General features: G+C 41.5%; 1 protein-coding gene and 1 long non-coding RNA gene across 6 annotated transcripts in view; one reads left to right on the top strand and one right to left on the bottom strand.

The window, feature by feature from the left end:
• LMNTD1 (lamin tail domain containing 1) overlaps positions 1 to 24030 on the bottom strand; it is a 297660-nt gene that overhangs the window by 259853 nt on the left and 13777 nt on the right. The window lies entirely within an intron of this gene.
• LOC122460567 lies at positions 1662 to 22274 on the top strand. Its single transcript, XR_006281963.1, has 3 exons — positions 1662 to 1674; positions 8816 to 8822; positions 22095 to 22274. It is a non-coding gene; the product is annotated as an uncharacterized LOC122460567 (long non-coding RNA).

Genomic DNA, 24030 nt, shown 5'->3' with positions numbered 1-24030 from the left:
TGACCCTGAGTGCAGCTCCATTGACTTCAGGAAAGCTACACCGATTTGTACCAGGGAAAGCAATGACTCTTGTTGAATTCAAGATGCATGATCAAAATCAGATTAAAATAATAAGTAGCTCTTACACAGCACTTTTCATACATAGATCTCAAAGCGCTTTACAATTGAGGTATCATTATCTCCATTCTACAAATGAGGAAACTGAGACACAAAAAAGTGACACGACTTGCCCAAAGTTACATGGCAAGCCAGGGAGCCAGAAATTGAACACAGGTCATCTGAGTCCCATGCTCTATTCACTAGGCAACATTGTCTCAATCACTGATTTCCAAATGGAAACGCTTTCCTCTTGCATGGGAATGCATGTTAGAAGTGATCAGGGCAGCTAGTTTGCTGCAATAGTTGCATTGCCGGATACTTTTCTACCATGACTTCTGTGCTGCACCAGGTGTTAAGTCACACTCTATCAATACAGTTTGTGGTTTTGCTAATGAATTAATGAAAGGAGGAAATTATTTTTAGATCTTGAATAAGTGTGAGAGAGCTTTAAAACTTTGCAGTTTGCACCTTTTACATTAGCGAAAATCATTCTTCCATTTCTCGATCTACAATATATGTGTGAGTGTCAAGCCAAGCCAGTGATGAACTCTGACTTGACTTTTTTGAAAAATGGCACATTTCTTACAAAAGAGCTCTAGGAGAATAGGAAAAATAACCACTGGACCAGATCATGCCTTCAGGAAAGTGCCACAGAGGGTGTGAACATAACTGAGTTTCCACAAAAATGGGCCAGATTTCGTTGGGAGGAGAAGTGCTGTAATGCAGCAGTATCCATTTCCCTCCCACCCGACAGAGGCCACTTCCCTACGTTTGGAACTCAGGAAAGATGTGGAGCTGAGGAATAGTCACTCTCAGCTGCATGCTCCCTTTTGAAACCTTGTGGATTTGGAAGCAGAAGATAAAGGTGCCCTTGTTCTCTCTTTAAATTAATCCTATCCTTTCCCCCATCAGCCTCCTGCGGCCAAAGATAAAAGGTTTGGTGCAGACAGCTAATGGAATGGAATCCAGAATGCACTCGGACCTTGCTGGGTTGGAGTGTTACTGCCCCTCTCCCCCTTTGCGAAGCTGTAAAACTATACCCAGCCCTTGTTGGGATGATTGCCTGAGAATGCTGCACATCGTTTTCTGGCCCTTCCTCTTGAAAGACATGAATTGGCCCCATGCACATAATGAATGTGTGAGTGTAATTGTCTGTGTTTTCCTATTCTTTGTTGCCATGCACCTTGCACCAGTATGAAGTGGGTGTAAGATGCTCCTAAGTAAGAATGGAAGCAATTTATACAAGTATTGCACTGATGCAAATGACTACCCAGCATACCTAGAAATAGAGAATCAGGCTCAGTACCTCTAAAGGAATACCGCATGTTATATGCAAGTCCTCTTACCCTGCTGAGGTGTGGAAGGAATTATACAAACAAACAAATAGATACAAATGACTAATCCAGTTAATAAAACTAGGAAATTAAAAATGCAAGCACTATAACATATCCATGTCTGCAGATTTTCAAGTGGAGAAACACTACTGCAGACTGCAAGTGATACTGGGTAGTACTGAAGTTCTCAGCATGCAGCTTTCCTCCATAACATAATCAAGCACATCTCAAAGGAGCAAGAGTTTAATCTTCTGATCATTAGTTTTAATGCTGGCTCTGGGTATCTTCCTCCTCTAAGTTACAGCAACTGGACACAACCAAGCTGTAGGAGCTTTAAATTAATCCTGGAATTTGCTGTTCTCTTTTAGTTATTCTTCAGACATTACATAATACTTACTTTCTGGAAGTTCCTGCATATTAAATCTTCCCGATGCCAGGAATTCTCAGAGGAACATCAATGTACTAATAACCATGTCTCACATCATGCTTGATCCCTGTGATAAACTCAGCCAGATTTGTTGTTGGTTGCCAGAGGCAACTAATTTTGATTGATGGTTGCCATGAACTTTCCACTGGAAGGGTGGAGCTTGTGCTCTACTGTTTCCCTGGGCACTGCAAACCACAAGAGGTGCTGGCAGAAAACAGGCAAACTAGAACAGCAACTGCTTATAAAGAAATTTACTTAGACCCCCATTCCTGCAGACACTTACGTATGTCGGTAACTTTATGTATGTGAGTAATATTCACATGCCTAAGTGTTTGCAGGTTCTGGGCTATAGTATATGAAAGTTTGTATGGTATAGTTTTTAACAAGTATGTTATAATTCTGCTTTCATGGACCAAAAAATAAATAAAAAAAATCACAAGACATAAAGTTACTTCCCATGTGCAATAATAAAAAAAATCTGCTGTCTTTTGTCACTGTCCTACATTAAAGAGTGATTGTGATAAGACAAATCTCTTCTTTAAATATTTATCAGAGGAAAAGTAACATGACATGCAAGAGATTTGCATGGAACTTGTTTATCAGTTCTGGAGACATGCCTTTATCAGCCATTCTGTGACTCATAACACAATTTTCTCAGTCTAGTTCTAATATATGGTATGGTATGAAAGGCTTCCAGTACGCATTTGAAATGTTTTTCCACACGGATTTTTTACTAGCATTTTTCTGTCTCATGCTTGTTTGTGACTTTAATACTTGCTTTACATTTTATAGGATTTTATTCAGTGTAGATGAAAAGCATATGTATTCCCACTCCTCTCTCATTATAATGCTACTTTTTTTGAAGCAAAGCATATTGCGTGTGCTAAAGAGGTGTTATTATAACAAAGTTAGTAACTGGAAGCTTTCAAAGACGTGTTGATGAATCATTGGGAAACTGAACAACAAAATTTGCCCAGCTTTACTCTGTGCTCATTCAAATCTTGGTCTCTGCCAAAAAACATGAAAACTCTTTCATTATATGAAGGACTGGTAGAATCGTCTATTATTAAGGTTGCCCGATACTGCCCATTAGAAAGCTCTATTTTCTGTTGCTTACAACTTTACCAACCTTTAACTTTTTTCTACAGTAATTTTACATGCTGGGTGTCTGCCGCAGGCTGAAAAGTTTTGGAAAATGTCAGTCCAAACGGTTCAGCCTCTTTTAAGAACAAGGCCAGGGGGCAAATACATTATGTTTTTTTTGGGCAACTTCTTCTTTGCGAAGCTCTAGCACCCCTGTGCTTTGGGGAAAGGGCTTCAAATTTGGTGTGTGGGGGGGGGGAGGTCACCTTTGCATCGGGAATCTACCTTTTGCCATCCCTGTAAAAATCCACTCAAATTTGGCCAAGTTATAAGTCTTCGAAAAATTGCAGATTTCGCATGCTGAATAGATACTTGCCAGAACTTCACAGCTTAATTCACAGAAGATTCCAGCTACACTGAAGATACTCCAGTCTAGGGCTGAGCATGACTTTCCCTTCCATTTTCTTGGCTGCTCCGGGCCATGCCAGATCTGGGTCCAGGCACAGGAACTGAGCACAGGGAGCCTATCGCTAATACTCCCCCTCCCCCTGACCCTGCTGATGCCCAGGCAGTGTGGAAGAGGAAGGCACCTGAAACAAATGAAGAGTGGAAAAGAGCCAAATGTGGAAGGTGGGGGGAAGAACTAGATTGGGACAAAGAGCCCGAGGAGGAAGACTGGCATGGGAGACGGATGGAGGGGGAGGAAAAGGAAACTGGGACTGGAAGTTGGGGGAGACCAGGCCCGCTGGGGCAAGGAGACTAGGACTGGCAGCTGGGCAGGGAAATGGGGGAAGGGACTGGGAGTCAGTGGATAAGATTATGATTGGACAAACAGCTGACAGGGAAACTGGGACTGTAAACTTTTTTGGGGGAGGAGGGGAAAGGAGGTGAGGAGAGGGGGAACAGATCTGATGAAGAACCATAGTTCCTGGCCAAATGGACTGTGAGAAGAAGCTGGGCGAAGGATGGACCTTGAGACTGGACGAGGAGTCTGGGAAGGGAGACTAGGCCTGGGATCCAGTGATGATGGGAATGTGGTTGCTGGGCATATAACTGGAGGCCGGGGCAGGGAAAGAGAGATCAGGTGGGGAGCCAGGAGGGAGGAAACAGACTGTCTGGGTAAGGAAACTGAGACTGGGAGCAGGGGTGGGGGGAGTCAGAAAGGGGAAACTAGGACTGGCTGGGGAAGGAGACTGGGATGAGAAACCTAAGGAGTGGAGACTGGCATTGGCTAGGTGAGGGGAATCAGACTGGGACAAGGAGCCAGGGGTGGGGAAGAGACAGGACTGGGGCATAGACAGATTGAAAGAGACAGGGCAGAATGGGTCATGCTTGGGGAAAGTGGGCAGAAAAGTCTGTATCTACTACAGCACGTTCCTCTCCAGGGCCTGAAAAGGAACCAAAGATTCCTGAGTCTCACCACTCCACCGCAGTCAGCAAATGTCTGTGAAAAGCCACTGGCAAAGCACCTCATCCCTCTGTAGTGATGGGCCACAAAAGGATTGACAGCCTACTAGTAGTATCAGTGACTTTGTTAGTTCACATGGCAGAGGTCTGTGTGGCAGATCTAAAGGTTCCAACCCTGCTGATGAAACATGTGGGTGTCAATATGATGACACGTGATGGAATTAGTTTTTTTCAGTTTACTTTTTTAAAAACTGAGGAAGTCTCATACACATACAACATGGACTATGTTAGAAGAACATTAAGTTTCCAAAATCAAGCACTCAAAAGTTTGGAAATGTCAGAATTGAGGTTGCCTGTGTAACCTTAGTCCCCACCCCCCATGGGTGTAGGCATTGTGATACAGACTTTAATTGAATGAACACAAGATGTTTTCCACAGGACCCATTCTTGGTTAGCCTCTAAGCCAGACCATGATAAGTAATAGTTGTGGGGAATGACATACTGTGATTTCCTAAGAGATTCTTTGCATTTTTCTGTCTCATTGTATCAGATTAATAGCCATCACTTTCTTCTGCAGTCTTTTATGGCTTGTCTGCAAAGATTATTTTTCTAACAACCTTATTAACTATTGATTTCTACTATGTAACATTCCAATTTGAGACCTTCACTTTGTAAATTAATAGATTTCAAGTCCAGCAGGAATATTGTAATCATTTAGTCTGACCTCCTGCATAACACAGGCCGGAGAACCTCACCTAGTAATTTCTGCATCAAGCCCATAACATTTGTTTTGAGCTACAGCATATCTTTTAGAAAGACATCCAGCCTTGATTGAAAGATTGTGAATCCTCAGATTCAGATGTTTTCTACCAGAAACACAGGACCTTACTTTCAGTGTTCACAATCAATAGCCTTCCATAAACTACCTCAAATTATCCATCTGGAATAAACAAGATTTCAGTGCCTAGTCCTGCAGTCCCGACTCAAGCAAAAGGAGATGAAGAGGAGTTTTTGCCTAAGCAAGGAGCGTTAATGGGAGTTTTGCCTGAACTGCCCATTGGAACATTCTGTATAGATATTTTCACAATGCTTCTACACTTTTCTCCATGTGTCAACTCTAGTGATTTATACCACCAGTAAATATAGAAATGAATCATTATAACTTTCAGCTATTCACATCTTTCAAGCTAATAATGAACCTGACCAGCCTTGCTTTATGCAAATTAAGACAGTAAATGTATTTATTGTGTTTTAATTGTATGATAATTTCAGACATATTAATGCTTTTTATATTCACTTTCATTTCCTTTTAGCCAATTTAATTTATTAATCAACTGTTTTGAAATGTAACCCAGCCATAGTGTATTGATTTCCATTTCACCTCATACTTCACTGAGTTTTTCACATTGTAAGTGGCAGCTAATGCCTGTAGGTTTTGTACTGGACTGAGTCTCTTCATCTCATACCTCACTGAGTCCCTCCTTCCCATTGTTCTGAGCAGCCTGTTGACTGCTGTTTCTCAGCATACCATAAGCCTCTCTCATTCGTATTTTATTAGATAATATATCATGCTGTAGCTAAAATATTCAGAGTAGCCTTTCACTGCATAATTTCAAAACCCAAGGCATTCATCTTTGCACAGTCATAGCTCAGAGAGTTACTCTGGATAGTTGATTAGTGAGTCAAGAAGTTTATTATAAGACAAACAACATACGCAGGTAAAAACTATAAACACATAGCAAACTGGTTATGGTCATTCTTCTTTCCAGTACCAAGAGTAACAGAAACTGTAAAGCTGTGTTTAATAGTCCCTTCCTGACTATCTCCCTGTTTGTCATTCTTCCAACTTTTGATAATAAATAAATATGAGCCCAAATCAGCCCCCCATTTTTGAGTACACCCAAAATCCAAACCCAGTTCTGGGTTTGAAGTTTGCAAATGAGCTTATATAATATTCTATTAGGATGTTTTGATTGTCATGGCCAGACTGCTTCCCTTCCTTCTTAATCATGTCCTCTATACTGTTAAACAAGAGACAAGTGGAGATAAAGTTATGAAACAAGTGTATTTGTAATACTAAAGATTCTTAAAGCAATCTGGTAAGGATTTTTTTTAAAGTTTGGGTTTATGGTGTATAAACAGGGCCTGAAAGTGCTTAAATATTTTCTTCTTAGAAATATCAGGACTTCAGCATTATCAATACTAAACTTTCAAAAATCATTGTCTTAAAAATAATGAGATTTTCAAAATAATGCATTTGGATCCTGTTTATTTGCTTTCTGGCCTTTGAGCCTTTAGGGTTTGTGTTTTCCAGCTTTTCTTAAAAAACATGAGGGCTAAAAACTTCTTTAAAAAAAGAAAGAAAGCTGAGATTCTGGTATATTCACATGATGCCCGGGTTTAGGGTTTTAAGAAAAAATAATCAACTATCATGACATTCAAGATAAAACCACAACCCTGGGAACATCAACTCTGGTACCCCCCTCCCCACCTTTTGCAGGATAACCTACTGTCCCAGAAGTTGTAACTCCCTCCTATATTTAATGTAAGGAATGGGATGTTGAATCATTAACATTGAGGTCTTTTAATATCTACGGTAGAGCCACTGAAGTTAAACACAAACAAGACACAGAATTTCAAACAGTTTGGCTAGAATTCCTCTCCACTATCAATTGTTCAACATTCACTTTCCTGATGTCGTCATTTCACTAGTTCTCCAGGCACTAGAGATTCTTCTAGGCTAGACAAGACCTGAATTTCCATTGCAAAAATACAAGCAGAAAATACCTTTAAAAATATATTGCGCCTTCTTTATACATGAAGAAACGACAAAAAGGGTGCAAACTCTTCTCCTCATCTTTAAAACTTAATTAACACATGAAATGTCTTGTGAATGCTCGTTCAAAGTCTTTGGAGAACATGCTCCCCTTATTAATTATTCAGGTAGTCTTAGGAAGAATGTTCCAGGTCCTCAAAGGTATTTAGGTGCCTAGCTCCCATTGAAGTCAAAGGGAGTTAGGTGGCTAAATACCTTTGAAGATCTGGGCCAAGAATTTATCTAAAGACTCTGGGTGGAACTTTCAAAAGTGTCTAAGTGATTTAGGAGCAAATGGGACTTGTGCCCCTGAATCACTCAGGCACTTAAAAATATCTTACCCTCTGACATCTCCATTTATTCAGGTTGTCCCAATTTTTTCCCTGTTACTACTTTCCTTCACCTAATTATTAGGATTTTAGTGATTTTTCATGGCTGAGGATCAGTTACATTGCCAAATAACTGATGCATGGAATCTGTGTCCATATGTTACCAGAAAGATGCCTTGCAGACATTTCTTTAGGTTTTACAGAATCAGGCTGTCACAGAATAAAACAGAGGAATCATAATGACTAGCTCTTGTGTAGCAGTGTACAGCTTCAAGCACTTCACTTCAACCACCCTACATTAGTCCCTACAGCATGTTTAAATTAGGAATGTCAGTAATTTACAGATTGGAAAACTGAGGAAAAGAGGTCAAGTGACTGTCCAAGGCCACAAATGCAGATCCAGGAGTGCAATTCAAATCCTGTGCTCAAACCAAATGCTCACATTAAAATTAACAAAAATGTTCTAAGTTAGGGAAAGATTTCAGTTTCAAAGTCCCAAGAGATTATTCAAAAGAACAATGTAATTTACTTTAAATTCTACAAAAATACCTTGAAATTCACAAGATGTGAATATTGTTCTCGTGTCCTTCTTATGGTATGTTGCTAAATACAAGATGATGTGCTTTAGAAGCAATTAGGGTTATCATTAAAATATTGTGCAAGAGTAAACCAAGAAATTCTTGAATAAAGATGAATTCTTGTTAAATATGTGGAAAGAAATTATTCCTTGCATGGAAATGCCCACAGGAAGAGAGGAGTTACTCAAACGCTGAGTCAGAGTCTGAAGTCATGCTGTCATTGGCTGACTGCCTGAGTCTGAACACTAAACCACCCTGCAAGGTGTGGTGCAGCACAAGATCCTACTGGAAAGCCCATCTAAAACTACTCAGGCTAGGGGAGTGTCTGTCACCTAGTTGGGTCCATAACACCAAGCTGACATACCTCAACCAAGTTGTGGTTCCAGCCATGTCTTGTTCTCACAAATGGTTTTCCATGAACTTGGGGAGGTGAAAAGAAAAGGAGTACTTATGGCACCTTAGAGACTAACAAATTTATTTGAGCATAAGCTTTCGTGAGCTACAGCTCACTTCATCGGATGCATGAATTCATCAGAGGTGAGGAGATGATACTTGTTGGACTCTGCTTTCCTTCCCATACTTAGCTAGATTTGATATTTGGCACAAGTATCATCGTTATTCACCAAGCAAAAAAGGGAAATGTATTCTCATTTATCAAAGCCTGATAAATAACTTTTCCCCATATTCCTTCTTTCATCCTATTTCCTCATTGCCTGGTCCTGCACCTGTGCAGGAGAAATCAGTACAGAGGTTCTCCATCCTCAGGAAAAGCTTAGTTTCTCTGAAGATACCATATCAACTGAGTTCCCATTCATGGCCCTCAGCCCACTAGTGAGAGACAGGCCGGAGTTTCCTCAGCTGCCCAAAGCAGCTGACCCACCTCATGGTGAGACCAGCTGACAGTGCCTCTTCTCAGTGCCATCTAGAACACTCAGCCTCACTTCCTTCTAACCATGGTCAGCTAATGAACTTCCTGTCAGAAATGTCTCTAGTTAGGCCATTTCCAGCTCTCTGCCACACCTGTAGAATGGCACTTGATTTGAACAGCGTTTCTTGTACCCATCATTTGTCGCTTTCCCATTTAATATCTCCAGGCCCCAGACTAGTTCTTTGCAGCAGCAATGCCTCCATTAGTGGTTTTTTTTGTTTTTGTTTTGTTTTTTGCCGTGTGGCTGAAGTCGTATTTGATTTCTCAGCCCTTTTTTGAGGCAAGGAGGGTTTTTCAGCCAAGGCAGTTACACTGTGTTGATTATTCTGGTGCACTGAGGATTACTGGCCTAATTTCTCTTTGACATTTATGTTCCTTCAGCATACATCTGTAGCCTCACTGCTTGGCCAACAGAGCTGCTTTGCTAGCACTTTGTGCATCCACAGCCTTCCTCATTAATGAAGTATAAATTTCCCCAGTCCAATTATTAGCAGCTGGGCCTTCTCCTGGAACAGAGATTGTTTTTGTATTCTCAGGTTCAATCTTATGAAGCTGCTGCACATACCATTTCCTTATTGGTGATGCATGGTCTGGGAAGACTGCCATCTTCTTTATACTTTGGCAATAGGCATTCATCCTGTGCACTCTGGGGATGCCATCATGATTCCCAATAGCGCATTTCAACTACTAGGGTAAAAATCTTATTAAGTGATGCCATGTGATGGGAGTATTTGCACTGGAAATCTCCCTCAAATCTTCTGGAAGCCAGGCATTCAATCAATAACCTGAGAGGTATTTGTATTTGTTCTTTATATATTGTTAGAGTGTAAGCTCCTCGGTACAGGCAAAACCGTCCCTTGGGTAGGGCAAATTGGAGCGACCACTCGGGGCCCCATGCTTTGGGGGCCCCCGCACTTCGATAAAATTGGGACTGTGCCAATATTTAGCCTTTTATCCCGCATCCCGACCGATGTGTGATCGGGATTCCATTTGTCCCGATATTCAGGTGAGGAGGTGGGCAGGGAGATGAGGCAGGAGGCAGGTGGGTGGGCAAGTGAGGTGACGAGGCAAATGGGGAGGCAAGCGGCAGGTGGGTGGGTGAATGGTGAGGAGGAGTGTGGGGGTTGGGTGGACGGGGGGGCACGCTGGATGGACGGTGAGGAGACTAGTGAGGAGGCGAGTGGCGGGCAGGCAGGTGAGGAGGTGTGTGGCGGGCGGGCAGGCGGGGGGGAAAATGGCAAGGAGGAGAATGGCAGATGGGGGGCGCGCCACGTGGACGGAGAGGAGACTAGTGGGGAGGCGAGTGGCGGGCAGGCGGGTGAGGAGGCAAGTGGCAGGAGAGCAGATGGGAGGGGGGTGAGGAGGAAGGCGGGCAGATGAGGTGGGAGCGCCAGGTGGATGGCGAGGAGACTAGTGGGGAGACGAGTGGCAGGCAGGCGACGAGGTGAGTGGCAGGCGGGAGCGGGGTGTGGAGGCTGGCGGATGGGCAGATGGAGTGAGCGCACCGGGTGGACGACGAGGAGATTAGCAGGGAGGCTGATTTGTCCAGGCCCCACACCCACATAGGGATGGCCTTGGGTACAGGAGTTGATTCTCTCCCCAAGTCTGGACAATACTTAGCACAACGATAGCCTAATTCTGATTGGAGTTACTGAGGCATTACTGTAATATATTCGATAAGTAGATCTAGCCACATTAATGTATTTATTAAATTTATTTTTGATTTGTGAATTGTAAATTCCCCCAAAAGATGACATTTCAGAGGCAACAAAGCTATTAATGAATTGGGGTTGAATTTGGCAAACAGTTTTGGCTGAAAAAAATGAAAAAAAATAAGAAACTTGAAATGTTTTGTTTCAACATTTTCAAAACAAAACATTTTGATTTTTCCTTTTGCAATGGCACTTGTTTCAAAAATTTTAAATATTTAAGCATTAAAAACCCCCAAAATAAAACATTTTGTTTCAGGTCAAATGAAACATTTTATTTGAACCAGAATGAATTTTTTTTTCAGGTTTTTCCTTCACTGAGAATACCAAAAAATTTCTGTTTCTGATTGACCTGAAACATCCCCCGCCCCCTCCGAATTTGGTCACCAAACTAAACTAAATTTGTGCCCAGCTCTAACTGTAATATGACCATTGTTTAATGTTCAGAGAGCTTCCCCCTTCTTAGCTTCCTCCATGTCTGAGTCTTTTTATATGTCACCTTCTCAAATTATAGTTACCAGTATTCGGCATCCCATTCTCCTTGTGAATGTAGTGGCATTGCACATTGATTATGTGACCAGCATACTATCTATACTAGTATTGTGTGGCTTTACCAACTTGGCTGATCGTGGCAGGGCCTCCAAAGCCTTACTGGGATTTCTGGCAGATTTCATATCTTCTAAGGAATAAAATATTGCTTGTTACTACACTAGGGCGTGTCTAACTGCATTAACCCCACAGACTGAACAGAAATGTAACATCTAAGTTGATGGTATCTCTTTAAGGAAATCAACCAAAGAACAAATATGTTTTACGTAATTCCCCAGTAGACTATAGTTACATCCATCTCACTGCCCTGCCTCCAGCTGACAGGAAATCTCCTTTTATTTAAAGATGCGGGATACAGAGAACAGTTACAACTTCTCTGTTACTTTTACTTAGCTACACCCATCACAAAATGTAATTTAGTCTGCTTACTCCCCTCTGTGCTATTTTGCTGTTATTTTGTTAATAAATGTAATTCCGGAGTTACATACTGTTCGCTCACTCATTCTTACTGCCTCACAAAAACCATTGCTAATTTAAAGGCCACAAAACGGCCCCCAACCTCAGGCAGCATGTGGCCCCAAATGTATTATAAGTTGCAGGAAACTCATAACAGATCCCATTTCATTTATCAATGTAAATTCCACAGCTAGTAACAGTTATGGATATAATGGTGTGTGAGGAAAATACTAGGCATTTGTTCAGAGGCCTGTTTAGTTTGCTGGAATCTACTAAGGAGTTTAATTTTTCATACCCTTCATTAAAAGAGACCACAGGGAGGAGAAGGCATGAGTAAGCAGTGCCTTAAATATATTACAGATGTGTGGAGTTTGCTTTGGGAACCATAGTCAGAAATCATTTGGCCATAGCTGTCTGACTCTCACATTAGTTTCCAGTGTAGTATTCCTTACATGAAGCAATTCCTCTACGTTACATGCAGATAGGGTCATGAAGGGTGCACATACATGGCAGATATGAAGGATGCATGCTTATAAGAGCAGGCCTTTCAAGAATCAGTGGAAAATGCATATTTTCTCAGAAGACCTTGGAAAACTAATGCTGATCTGGGGAACGTGTGTGTGTGTGACAGAGAGTGAGAGAGAGAGAATAGAAATCAGGAACATGTAAACATGTACATTAACTCAGCTATGAAGTTGTACTTGCTGTATGTGCACTATAGTAGCAATTAGCCCAAAACATATGTTTGACCTCTGTAGCGGGGTGGTCACCCCGCTCCAGCCCTGAAGCGGTTAAAAGCAGCCCTGGAGAGGGCTGCAGCAGAGAATGGGATTAAGAACAGCTGAGGGAAGCTGACTGTGTAGCTGACCACAGCTGTGGCCAGTTCAATCAGGGTCCTGCTGGCCCTTATAAGAGGGCTGTGGGCCAGAAGCTGGGAGAGTCTCACTCTAGCTTTGGAGTGGGACGGGCTAGCTGCCTAGGAGCAAGGTACCTGAGTTTGAGCAGTGCTGGGGAAGGGCAAAGGGAGTTAGGGAGCTCCAGCCTGGTAAATCTGCAGGCCTTGGGAAAGGCACTGGGGCTGCAGAGGGGCAGCCTGGGAATAGGCAGAGGCAGTTGGTCCTAACCCTTGCCAATGATGAGTAGCCATTACAGACTGTAGTATCCTCCAGTCAGCGGGGGTTAGATGATGACTGGAAGTAGCCACTGAGGCAAGGTGGGGTTGGGGGTTCTCCTAGGAGGGGAGACCCAGAGTATGGGGATATGGCTGGGGCAGAACCCCAGAGTAAAGGGCACTGGGGTCTGGGAGGGACATGGGGGCCAGTGGCAGGCAAGATACTGGCCTGCAGAGGGTGCTCAGAAGACTGGAAAGAGCTAATTCCCAGATGACCAGCAGAAGGTACCATGCCAGTGAGTTGTTGCCCCACTACAACCTCTCAGCTCATGTTCTTTATTTGCCTCCCATGTAATAAAATATTAACACATATTTTGACTCCAAAGTCATATTGTAGAATCCTACTGTCATCTAAGAACCCCTCAATGCCAACCAGCAAGAGGGTTACAGGAATCTCCTGATTCTAGTATATACATTCTGGCTCACCAAGGAATACTATGTGAGGTCTTAAATGAAAGCCAGGGCCATGCTGGTCATTACATATAGTTCACAATGGGATTACAAATACTCTGTAAGGAGTTATGGGTGTATACTAAATGTGTGTTAAGGTCTGTATCAAGGCAGGTTTTCTAGCCGGGAAGAAATGTTTGTGCACCCCTCTCCTTGTTGAGAAGCATTGTAAGCTAACACAATAGATACCCATTTACATAGAAAGACCAATAGAGGTGTGAAGTCCACAGGATAGAGCACACTGGGAAAAAAACAAGCGGTGGGTGGTTATACTGACTCTGAACAGACAATGAACTTTAGGGAATATAAGTACAAGACTAAAAACATGCCCTTATCCTCCAGTGAGGAAGTAAACGGGCAGTAGTGCGATGACATTCATGAAAAGGAGATCACAACCAGCCTCGGTTGAATGCCACAAATGACTTTGGGGGTGAGGAGACCTTATTTAGACACAAGATTATACAAGGAGCTGATCCAGAGTTGAATCTCACAAGCTGGTATGTACACTGTTCCCTTGGGGATAGCAGACCTGGTATTTTTGTGAGCCTTTAGTGGATAAAGGGCCGGAAACTACAGGAGAATGCTTCAAAGGAGCTCAGAGACTGGGGTATACCTATTTTTAACTTGCAGGGAAAAATAAGGACTGGCATTGCCAAGAGGAGAGTGCTTAAGTGGTTCACAAGCTGGTGGTGCCAGGGGACCCAACACCAGCTGAGCACAAGTCTCCTTCATGCTGGAGGCAGGGGAGTAACACCCAGGACTGCAGTCCTGGGTATCCCAAGAACCCTCCCACCTACCCAGAGAAAAAGTCACTATGGGTGAAATTCATGCCTGTCCAGAGGGGCAGCATAATAGCTATACACCACTTATGCCCTCAAAAAAGGCTTAAGAAGTACATAGGCCTTGTACTGGCCCTCTGCACAGGGTGAATCCTACCCTGAGCGAACATTGTACGCAATCCAGGAAATCATTGCTGAGTTTTCTACAATGGAATTTTATGGACTATTGCTAAATTGTCTTCAATCTAGCAATTAACTATGTTTTAAGGGGAAAATTAATCCAGGCAAGAAAATCCTGCGCACAACCCTCCACATCACTGAATATACTCATGTCACTGCAAAATGGGGTTGCGATGGAGTAGCTACATAGAAGTGTCATTGCACACACTGCTTTTCCTGGAGGAGATTCTATGCTGGTCATGAAGAGGTCAACAAGCTTGAAATAGTGATAGTGGCCTTGGAAGACCAAAGGCCCTTCAGTAATCTAACTCCTTCAGCATTTCCACACCCAACATAGTCATTCAAGCCATTGCTGATGTGCATGTGATTTTACTCCAACATCAGAGAACAATACATTAGAGCTGCAACCATGATGATAACTTGTTACTTAAAGGAAAGGAGTGCTGTCTAGTGATTTTTAAACCAGGTGTGCACCTGTATCTCACACCTGGTTTCTGAGGTTGTACTCTTGACTCTGCCATCAACCTGTTATGTGACCCTGGGCAAGTCACTTAATCTCTCTGTGCCTCACCTTCCCATCTGTCGAATTGAGATAACATTACTTATTAACCTCATATGGGCATTGTAAGGTTTAACTAATGAGTATCTGCAATTCAATCTGAGATACAGATTAGAGCCAGCTTCAGAACCCCACTCACAAAACATCCAGAGACAAATTGTCTTGGGAAGAGACACCTCTTTTGGTAAAAGAGGTCAGTTTAGAGCCAGAACCAAGTAAACTTTCTTCATAAAGGATCCTCAGAAAATAGACTTTATACCAAAAAACAAATCACATACAAAACATGTACATTTTAAAACCCTCTCACATAGCACATCCGAGTTGGAAGGGACCTCAGGAGGTCATTTTAGTCCAACTCCCTGCTCAAAGCAGCACCAATCCCCATTTTTGGCCCCAGATCCCTAAATGGTCCCCTCAAGGATTGAACTCACAACCCTGGTTTTAGCAGGCCAATGCTCAAAACCCTGAGCTATCCCTCCCCCCTTCTCACAGCTGGGAAGTGGAGAAGAATTTCTCTCAACAGATACCTTATATTCCATTTGCCTCTGTATATCTCCTCTTAGGAACTGGGTCCAGCTGTTCTTACTACTTTCCACTTAAGCACCTGCAGGAGGTACTCCTCTAAGTCTTAGGTTACACGCTTCAGTAAGTCTTAGTAAGGGAAACCGATATGGAGAAGCCATACCCTTTAGCACCTCCTTTTTGAGTACCAAAGGTCTGTAATATCCATCACAGAGAACCTTGAATGAATTGTATTATTTATGTGCAAAGTCTTTATTACTTTACAAGCTGCATTTAATTAGCATAGATAAACAGAATGATAAATCCATTTATCTGTTGTAAGGCTATTAATCTTTCAAAACAAACAAACTAGCTAGCTAGTTAGTTAGACAAGAAATTCCTTTACAAAATACTTTACAAAAATAAATTAATTTTATTCAAGATCTTCTGACTTAAAATTTTACTCAGTATTATGATCCAGAAGAAATCTGGACTTACTACCTGAGCTATGGTTAAATTTGTAACAGCATTAGCCTTTAGAAAAAATGGCATTCACTACAGTCAAACAGAAATGGCAGGAAAAGATTATACTGTCTTCTGATTTAAGTGTGAAGAGTGACATAAACTAAATGAAAAGAAAAATGGAGGTTTAGAGGTTATTTGCTATCACTGTTTGAATGAAGAAAAAGAGGGACTATAAGCAATTTAGTGTGTGTTTATTGCTTTCCACCTGGATACATTGTTTGTCTTGTCTTGACTTACTGCCCAACCATCCAAACATAGCTTTCAGCTGTGATTGTTCAGGAAGGAAAGATTAATATGTCCTGTATTGATTCAAGTAACAGAGGCCAAATCCTGGTTGTCTAGTGTGCCTAAATTTCCCACTGAAGTCAGGGGACATTTTAGGTGCATAAAAATCACATGATGCTTTTGCACTGGAGCCCCAAAATTGCTACCAGTTCATGTTTCAGACTCTTATCTGAAGCCGAAGTGTTTAGAAAAACAGCAATAATTTTATACTATTTTTTTTTGCCATTTACTAATTGGCTCTACTCATATCTAACCTGCTGTGCACCACCATCACAAACCCCACCAAGACGTTACTACTTTCTAAGGTTCTTCTTTCCCTTGAATATCTGTCATCTGATGTGGAAAATAAAATCACAATGTAAAAAAGAAAGATGGGAGGCAGGAAAATCATTTACACAGGAGATTACCAGGCAAATGTATACCCTTTAAAAAAAATAATCTGTTCTTTGCAAAGCTATTCCCACTTTCTCTATTCCTGTCTCCCCTAATAAATTAAAATCCATTGTGTTCAAAACATTGAAATATTCATCATTTTGCTCACTGAAGTGTTGTATTTCAGGCTATATGTGGGGGGGGGACTTTTTGCACTGTTTTTGTTTTCTTGGAAAAGCAAACTGTGAACCAGTTCTTCAGAGGGTGTGAAGCACCATAGCTCACTTAGAGCTCTGACTGTTTATGCCTGCTCAGAACATGGCCCTGGGCCTTAAAAAAAAAAATCCTCCAAACATTAAAGCATTTAGGCTTTCATGTAAGAGCAGGATGCTGGTCTTCTGCTAAATAAAAAAAAAAAGTAAATAAATGAAAAGTATGTCTAAATAGCTTTTCTGGTTTTATTTTCAGAGGGGTTGGTGATTTCAGAGGGGTTGCTTACCTTCAATATTGGTAAGTGGCAGATCATTTCAAGCATGAGTTACCTCCTGTCTATACTCCTTATTTAATTTATTATCTAATTCCTTATTCTAGGGAATTCCTGGACAGACTGGAAGCTGTTTTGGGGCAGGGGACAGTTATTTTGTAAGTGTGTACAGCACTTACACAATGGGGCCCTGATCGGAGCTTTAACATGTTACCACAGTAACTATAATAAATAATGGGTAGTAAATCCCCTTCCACCTGAGTTATGCAGTTCAGAGCCTTAGTGCTAAAATAATCCTTCCCCCTGTGCAGCCACAAGAGGGGAAATTGAATAAGTCATAGCCTGTCCGTCCTATCCAATGTCATGGCACGACATGTGTACTCAATTGTCTGTATAGTCCCATCTGTGAGGAGCAAGATCACGAAAAGATGTCAAGTGCAGGTTACCTCTGAAGTCTTGGCATGATGCTTGGCCCTTTTTTCACTCAGGTTTTTGTATCTATCTTCCTTTACAACCTTTATGATAGCCAAGCACAGATCCAAATGTGCAGCAACTATGTCTTTGAAGTTATCCACATTTATGCTGCATGAGGTGAGAATCTGCTTAAGGATGTCTTTGAAACATTTTCATTAACCTCCCCTCTAGCCAGGGGTACTGGAACAATTTTTATAGCTGGGGGGGAGGGGCTGATGATGGAAACCATGTGTTTGGTATTCTACTTCAAGCCAGGGGGTGCGGCAGTACCCCTAGTTTGAGCATCACTGCCTCTAGTACCTTCTGGGCTTCAGCTTGCCATACAAAACTTTCTTCAGCAGTCTATCATCACCCATTCTCATAACACAACTTACAGTGAGCTTTGATGATCATTGCCTTGATGCTGGTTGTCTTTGCTCTTTCAACGATGTTAACATTTGAACTTGTCTCACTAGTGGACCTTCAGAACAGAGTGAAGACAGTGCATGGAAAATGTTTCAAGTTGCTTAATGTGTCTGCAGCATATGGCCTGTTTCACACCCATATAAAAGGGCTGCTATCACTGTGGCATTGAACAGCATCAATTTTGTTGACCGTTTGATGGCATGCTAGTTGAGTATCCTAGGAAGAAATCTTCTGCAGGCCTTGCTTGCCTTTTGTATTCTATTTGATATTTCTTGATCTAGGGAACTGTCACTTGAGATGGTATTGCCAAGGTATGCAAAGCAATTGAGGAGGCTCTTTAGTTCTATACCACTGAGGTAACATTTGTCTCAGTGGTAATGGTTGATGGGGCTGGTTAGAGGACTTCATTTTTTTCCAGGCTGATGGTGAGTCCAAACTGTTTAGTTGCCTCTGAGAACCTGAAGGTCACTTTCACTATGGCTAAGTAGTAAGCAAAAAAGGTTTCACATGAGTTCAAGAGCTTGTCTTTGCAATAAGCCTCTGGAGATAGAAGAGTTTGTCATTTGTGTACCTTATCTAGATGCCCTTCTGAAGATTGTATGCTGTGTAATTACAAACTGCTGCAAAGAAAGGACCAAAAAAAAAGGCAGGTGCCAGCACACAGCCTTATTTCACCCTGATTAGATATAGGAAATGGCTTAGAAAGGCTACCATCGGAGAATACTTAACCAGTCATGTCTTCATGGAATTGACAGGCAATGTTAAATTTGGTGGGGCAGCCAAACTCTTCGAAAATCATCCAGAAGCCATTTCTTCTCATGTTATCAAATCTTTTTTTTTTTTTTAGGTCCATGAAGACCGCATGCAGTACCATGTTTTGTTCAATACATTTTTCCTGAATGGTCTCACAATGTAAATGACATCTGTGGTGCTCAATCATGATCTAAATCTATATTGAGCCACTGGTAGAAACTTCTGAGACCGTTTCAACAAGCTAATTGATGAAAACATGGGTGAGGATTTTAAAGTATTTGCCTGGTTTACTGCCAGTAAAGCACTCTCCCTTGTATTGGGATACTGGAGGATACACCCAGCATGCTCATTCTGTCCACTAACATAATTCCCAAGAGTCTGAGTGTCACCTCTGCAGGGAGCAGTCTGTGGGACGAGATTAGTCTTTGGCAGCATCAGACATTCTGTAACTGCTCCTGAAGAAGTAGTACCTCTTGGGAACGGAGCACAGTTCTTATGGCTGCTAGGCTTAGTTTGTGTCAAACTTTAAAGTTATTGAGAAGTGGGTTTTGTCTGAGATTATCAAGAGGTTCAGTGCTGTCTAGGGGCTAAAGCATACAACATGGGTGTCCAGAACCTTGGCTTCCATTCCCAGCCCTGTCACTGATTTGCTGTGTGACTTTAAGCAAGTCCTGAGGCCAATATTGCCACAAGCAGGAGGCATCCAAAGATCTGTGGCTGCTCTTAAAACCTGGGCTATCAACCTTTGTGTGCGTTCACCCACCTGAAAAACTGACACAACATTGACCTACCTCATAAGGATGTAAAGATTTCATTTATATTTATATTTTAAAGATCTTCAAGGCCTTCCAGTGAAAAGTGCTATTTTAATGCAAAGTTTCCTTATTGCTGAATACCCAGTCAATTATATATTACTAATAAATATTGCTTATACAGTAACTCCTCACGTAAAGTTGTCCCGGTTAACGTTGTTTTGTTGCTGATCAATTAGGGAATATGCTCATTTGGAGTTGCGCAATGCTCCCTTATAATATGTTGTTTGGCAGCTGCCTGCTTTGTTCACTGCTTGCAGGAAGAGCAGCCCATTGCAGCTAGTTGGCAGGGGCTTGGAACCAGGGTGGACCGGCAGCCCCCCTATCAGCTCCCCGCTCCCCAAGTACCCTGTATGGCAGCCGCCCAGCAGGCTACCAGTTGCCGGCAGTTCAGCTGTCCCTCCCCCACTGCCTTGGAGCTGCTCCCGGGAGCCTCCTGCTTGCTGTGCTGTGCAGGGAAGGGGGGGGGGGCTAATGTCAGGGTGTCCCCCTCCCCCTCACTTACCCCTTCTCCATATAGAGCAGGGTGAGGACACGACAGGGCTTAGGATGGAGAGTTTGCTGGCCACAGCTGCTGTCTCAATTTCCTGATCTTTTTAAAGACAATGTACTTAAAGGGGCAATGCGCATCTCTCTCTCCCCCACACATGGTGTGTGCCTCTGTCTGCCATGCTGTCTCCTTTCCCTCCATTCGTGCTGCCTTGTAGAGTGTGAGACTACATTAACATGTTAACCCTTGAGGGCTCAGCCAAATGCTAGTTCATCATTTAGCAGGAAGGCATTCCCTGGGAAATATCCCACCCTCTAACTTCACCACCTCAACCAAGCTTCACAATCATCATCGCTGTGTACAGTATTAAATTGTTTAAAACTTGTGTGTGTGTGTGTATATACATACACACACACACACACACACACACACACGTGTGTGTATATATATATAATAGTATAGTTTTTTGTCTGGTGAAGAAAATTTCACTGGACCCTAACCTCCCGTTTACATTAATTCTTATGAGGAAATTGGATTTGCTTAACATTTTGTTTAATGTTGTATTTTTCAGGAACATAACTACAATGTTAAGCGAGGAATTACTGTATATAATATAAACAGTTCTTTAGGGCCCAGATCCTCAAATGCATTTAGGCACCTAACTCCTATTTAAATCAATAGGAGTTAGGCACCTAATGTTATGAACTGGGATGTAGGTTGTCTGGCCTAATAGTCAGATCTAGTGGGCAGCACAAGCGTCCAGTTTGGTGAATGAAGCCAATCCTCAGCACCAGAGTCAACTGCCAGTTACCAGAGCCAGGGGTAAAGCCTGAGTCAGAACCAGGAATCGAAGCTGAGGTCAGATATCAAATGCCAGCATCAGAAGTCAGAGTCGGAGCCAGGACTGATGACAGGATTGGAGGTGAGGTGTAAGGGCAAGAGCTGGAGGAAAGGCAAGGATCACACAGGCAGCAGGAGCAAGGTAGGAACAGGATCAAAGACGGGAAAGGCAGGAGCAGAGCAGGAATCGGGAACTGGGTTGGGTGCAGGAGGCAGGCATAAGCAGGGTCCAATACAGCCACAACAGGAAATAACATTGTTGCTCAGACAAACTTCCTGTTCCCCTTCTGGCCTAAATAGTTTAGTTGGAGCAATCAGTGGAGACAGACGGTCCACCAATCAGAGCTCCCGAGGATGGTGCCCCAGCTGAGAATATAGTCCTAGTAGCTTCTCAGTCCACCAAGTTCCAGCAGATGCAGTGGCTGACTGGGACTCCAGGCCTGGGTTCAAGACCTGGGACACCTATGAGGATCTGGGCCCAGGTGTATTATAGAAATGTATGGAGACGAGCTACATGCCCCAAAGAGCTTAACATCTAAGGCCTTGGTCTTGTGATGAGACGTATATATTAGGGTTGTCAATCAGTTAATTCATGAGATTAACTCAAAAAATATTAATCAATTAAAAAGATTAATCCATTTTAATCACATTGTTAAACAGAATACCAATTGAAACTTATTAAATATTGTGGATGTTTTTCTACATTTTCAGATATATTTTATTGTGTTGTAATTGAAATCAAAGTGTGTATTTTTGATTACAAATATTTTCACTGTAAAAATGATAAACAAGAGATAATAATTTTCAATTCACCTCATACAAGTACTGTAGTGCAATCTTTGTCGTGAAAGTGCAACTTATAAATGTGGATTTTTTTGTTAATTACACTCAAAAACAAAATAATGTAAAACTTAAGTGCCCACAAGTTCACTCAGTCCTACTTGTTGTTCAGCCAATCATTAAGACAAACAAGTTTGTTTACATTTACAGGAGATAATTCTGCCCTCTTCTTATTTACAATGTCACCAGAAAGTGAGAATAGGCATTTGCATGGCACTTTTGTAGCCGGCATTGCAAGGTATTTGTGCCAGATATGCTAAACATTCATATGCCCCTTCATACTTCAGCCACCATTCGAAAAAGATATGCTTCCATGCTGATGACGCTTGTTAAAAAAAACGTGTTTGAATTTGTTGGGGGGGAGAATTATACCTGAATTCTGCCATATATTTCATTGTTATAGCAGTCTCAGATGGTGACCCAGCACATGATGTTCATTTTAAGAACATTTTCACTGCAGATTTCATAAAACGCAAAGACTGTATCAGTGTGAGATTTCTGAAGATGGCTACAACACTCAACCCAAGGTTTAAGAATTTGAAGTGCCTTCCAAAATCTGAGAGGGACGAGGTGTGGAGAATGGTTTCAGAAGTCTTAAAAGAGCAACATTCTGATGCGGAAACTACAGAACCCAAACCACCAAAAAAAAAAAAAAAAAAAAAAAATCAACCTTCTGCTGGTGGCATCTGATTCAGATAATGAAAATGAACATGCGTCGGTTCACATTGCTTTGGACTGTTATCGAGCGGAACCTGTCATCAGAATGGATGCATGTTCCCTGCCCTGGAATGGTGGTTGAAGTATGAAGGGAGATATGAATCTTTAGCACATCTGGCACGTAAATATCTTACAATGCTGGCTACAACAGTGTCATGTGAATGCTTGGTTCTCACTTTCAGATGACATTATAAACAAGAAGGGGTAGCATTATCTCCTGTTAATGTAAACAAATTTGTTTGAGTGATTGAACAAGAAATAGGACTGAATGGACTTGTTGGCTCTAAAATTTTACATTGTTTTATTTTTGAATGTAGTTTTGTATATAATTCTACATTTGTAAATTCAACTTTCATGATAGAGATTTCACTACAGTACTTGTATTTGGTGAATTGAGAAATACTATTTCTTTTGTATTTTTTACAGGGTAAATACTTCTAATCAAAAATAGAAAGTGAGCACTGTACACTTTGTATTCTGTGTTGCAACTAACATTTGAAAATGTAGAAATTCATCCCAAAATATTTAAACAGTATTCTATTGTTTAACAGTGCGATTGTGATTTATTTTAATTGCTTGACAGCCCTAGTTTATATGTGAACAAGTGTAGGGTGTTGCTTGTACATATCTCTTAGCAGGATTGGGGCTTAAAGAAACACTATGTAAATGAAGGGCTGGGATTGAGAAAAGCAGTATGACTCCAACTTTTAGTTGGACACATCCAGTTTATAATGTACACAGGTTAACCTGCTCACAAACCTGCTTTGTTGGTTTCTTTGGTCATCTTGTTATCTGCTTGAAATGAACAACAACAAAAAGCCCCTAAAAACACACATCTTCTATGATAAGCAGTGGGGAGAAAAAGAGCTTTTCACAGCTCTGATTGCCAATAACTTAAAAGGTATCAAGTAACCCAATTATCCTAAAATAGTCATCCAATTTGTTTCTCTGTGGGAAAGCTTGGCATGCTTAGGTCATAAGGACCAAGAAATTACCTCTTTGTTGAATGTCCTGTCATATTTCCCAACTGACAGAGTGCAAAAGCCAGGAACAAACCTGAGAAAAGGACATTTAAAAACAGGGAAACTGTTTTCAAAAGAAGAATTAACCTGCTGAATCCATGTTAAAGGCAGTTCTTTGCAAAGCCACCAATTTATGCTTTTGGCAGACTTGCTCAGCAAGAACTAACATATCTGCAAAATATTCTTGAATATGTGGGCCTGATGTTTTATATTCATTCCTAAACTTTTCAGGAAATCCATGAAAATTCATGATTACTTTTCCCATGCAAAATGCTTAATTTTGAAATATTAGCAGTAACACCTTGTTCCATTCTTTTATTTTGGATCATACGATTATTTAGTATTTTTTTTAAAATACACAAAATGAAAGAGGGCCTATCTTGTGCCCTATGGTCCTGATTCAGGAAATCATCCCTACTCAGGCTGCATTAGAAACAGTTAGATCAGAAACCATGTTTAAACCAAGTTTTAATACGGTTCCTTAACAAGGTCACAAGACTTTATTGGATCAAATAGGACACTTTAAATTCCATTGTTTAACACCATTTGCTATCTTTGATTAAGACTCACTTGTTCTCAGTTTTCAAAAGAGAATTTTATCCTGTGCAGCTGAGTTTTTCAGTATTATTTACATGTTGCTCTCTTTGATTAGAAGTT

Source organism: Dermochelys coriacea, chromosome 1 (assembly GCF_009764565.3).
Source record: "Dermochelys coriacea isolate rDerCor1 chromosome 1, rDerCor1.pri.v4, whole genome shotgun sequence".
Lineage (NCBI taxonomy): Eukaryota > Metazoa > Chordata > Testudines > Dermochelyidae > Dermochelys > Dermochelys coriacea.
Note: the sequence above shows the minus strand (reverse complement) of the source record. Positions and strands in the feature narration are given on the sequence as shown.